Genomic DNA, 3,157 nt, shown 5'->3' with positions numbered 1-3,157 from the left:
AAAAAAGACATGCTAGAACGACATGGAACTCTTCCTACTCAAGTTTGTTGTGACATTGGTATTGTTAATGAAACTCTAGCTCTGCTTTAAGCTAGAGTGATAGATCAAGGTTATCTGCAACTTATTTTTGTAAAGTTCGTCACGGCAGTATTTGTGATCGATTATCTAGTGACTTTCACTGCTAAAAATCCGCTAAAAACCGACCAAATATTTTCGACCAACGTTGGTCGGTCAAACAAAGCAACCAAAAACCGTCCAGCTTGGACGGAAACTGGAAAAAAAGAATTTACAGTTTTTTAAAATTAAATACCGACCAACGTTGATAGGTAAATTGATCAACGAATTGACCCAGCTGGTCAGACACGAAAATTTTGGATTACCGACCAACGTTGGTGGGTAATCTGGACCCAATTTTTTAAATTTTAATAATTATTTTATTATTTAAAATATTTTATAATATTTAAGAATTTATATTTAAATTTACCGACCAATGTTGGTCGGTTAATGTAGGGGAAGCATTTACCGACCAACTTTGGTCGGTAATTGTTATTTTCTGCAAAATAACCGACCAAAGTTGGTCGGTTATTACGTCAATATTGGTCAAACTTTTGTATTACTTTTATATTTACTATCTAAATAATATAAATGTAATTCGTTAACACTTTCGTAATACAAATAATGAATACACTAACATATACTATATATAACATGCTTTTTATGTAGTTAAAGTAGTACAACGAAGTGTTATATATATATATATATATATATATATATATATATATATACACACACACACACACACGCACACACACACACACAAAAATATATACTATAACAAGCTATATATATAGTTAAAGTATTACAATGAAGTGTGTGTGTGTGTGTGTGTGTGTGTGTGTGTGTATAGAGTTATAAGAATACAAGCGCTAGGACCACGGGGTCGGGTCCTTTTAGGGATAGACTTATGAAGATCCTAATTAGTATATATATTTTATCATCAAATATATCTATTTGTAAATTGATTCATCGACTTATAACTTACTTAGATGCATCGATGAATATTAAAAATAATACGTTTGACCTATATGGACTAATAGTAAAAACAAAACGTCTCGACCTATATCGATTAATCTATGTCATGCATTATTAGTGATGAATGAATGAAAAATAGAAGAATTAATATATAACATCTTTGATATATATATATATATATATATATATATATATATATATATATATATATATATACACACACACTATACTATATATACATAGTATATAAGTCATATTCTATAGTATACAGTGAAGTGTATTTTTTTTTGTGTGTGTGTGTGTGTGTGTGTATATATATATATATATATATATATATATATATAGGTATAGCCGTATATATATAAGAACACGAAGCGCTAGGACCACAGGGTCGGGTTTTTTTAGGGATAGACTTGGGAAGATACTAATTAGTATATATACTTTATCATCAAATATATCTATTTGTAAATTGATTCATCGACTTATAACTTACTTAGATGTATCGATGAATATTAATCGATGATTCATCAAAACGTCTCGACCTATATATCGATTAATCTATGTCATGCATTATTAGTGATGAACGAATGAAAAAAGAAGTTATTAGCATCAATTACAATATAGTGTATGTGTGTGTGAGAGAAATTACTCACATACTTAATTATAACTTAGAAAATTTACTTAGATAGATGCTATTATAATTTATTAAAATTAAATAGTTAATATAATTATTTATAAAGATTATGCTTATAGTTTATAATTATTTATAATAATTGTATAGTTAAATAAAATAAATAATTATAGTTTATAATATTTTAAGAAAAAAAATATAAAAAAAGAACTTAATTTTTTTTTTAAAAAAACGACCAAAGTTGGTCGGTTTTTGGTCAAACGGTCAACACTTAATGTACCGACCAAAATTACCGACCAACTTTGGTCGGTAATTCTGAAATCAGAATTGAAAAACGGGAGAACCCCCATTTCTCTCTTATCTTGCCCTCTCCCTCTCTATTCCCCTCACGCAATACCTTCCCTTCTCCTTCTCTATTTCCCTCACATAAATCTCATTCCCCACCCCGCGTCGCCACTGCCGCCCCTCTCCTTCTCCATCTCCTAAAAATTCTAGGTTTGAATTACAACCCATTTATTTATTATTTCTAGGTTTTGTTAATTAGTTATGAATTAGTTTCAGTTGATTAGTGTTTCAATTATTTGAACATTGCATTTTTGTCACGACCCGAAATTCCCACCTTCGGACCGTGATGGCGCCTAACATTTCACTTGCTAGGCAAGCCAATGTTAGAATAATATTATTCATTTTTAAAATAATTTTAAATTTATTAATAACAAGAAAACAAATGCGGAAGCAAAGTTTGAAATATAGTAAAATAATTTATCAAACAACGGTGTCTAAATACTATCCCAGAATTGGTGTCACAAGTGCACGAGCTTCTAGAATAAATACAAATAAAGATCTAAATAATATAAAGCTGTCTGAAAATAAACACACAACTAAAGTACAATAGACGGGGACTTCAGAAAATAAACACACAACTAAAGTACAATAGACGGGGACTTAGGACTGCGGACGCTATGCAGTTATACCTCAAGTCTCCTCTGATAGCTGAAATCCGAGCAAGTCTATGGTACGCCGCTGGGACCAACTCCAAAATCTGCACAAGAAGTGCAGAGTGTAGTATCAGTACAACCGACCCCATGTACTGGTAAGTGCTGAGCCTAACCTCGATGAAGTAGTGACGAGGCTAAGGCGGTTCACTTACATTAACATGTACGCAATATTAGTAACAACAACAATAATAGGAATAAATCAGGTAATTCATTTATAATAATTGAAGGCAACTCATCAGTCGTAACCAAATATCATTTCCATTATTTCTGTTGCAGCGTGCAACTCGCTCTCACAATATATCCACATTCAGTTCTATTGCGGCGTGCAACCCGCTCCTCCAACATATTCATTTTAATCTAATCCGTTGCGGCGTGCAACCCGATCCTCCAATATTAACTTTTTAACAAGTCTGTTGCGGCGTGCAACCCGATCCTCCAATATTGACTTTTAATAAGTCTGTTGCGGTGTGCAACCCGATCCTCCAATATTGACTTT

This window comes from Nicotiana tomentosiformis, chromosome 1, assembly GCF_000390325.3.
Source record: "Nicotiana tomentosiformis chromosome 1, ASM39032v3, whole genome shotgun sequence".
Lineage (NCBI taxonomy): Eukaryota > Viridiplantae > Streptophyta > Magnoliopsida > Solanales > Solanaceae > Nicotiana > Nicotiana tomentosiformis.
This window is presented reverse-complemented; position numbering follows the sequence as displayed.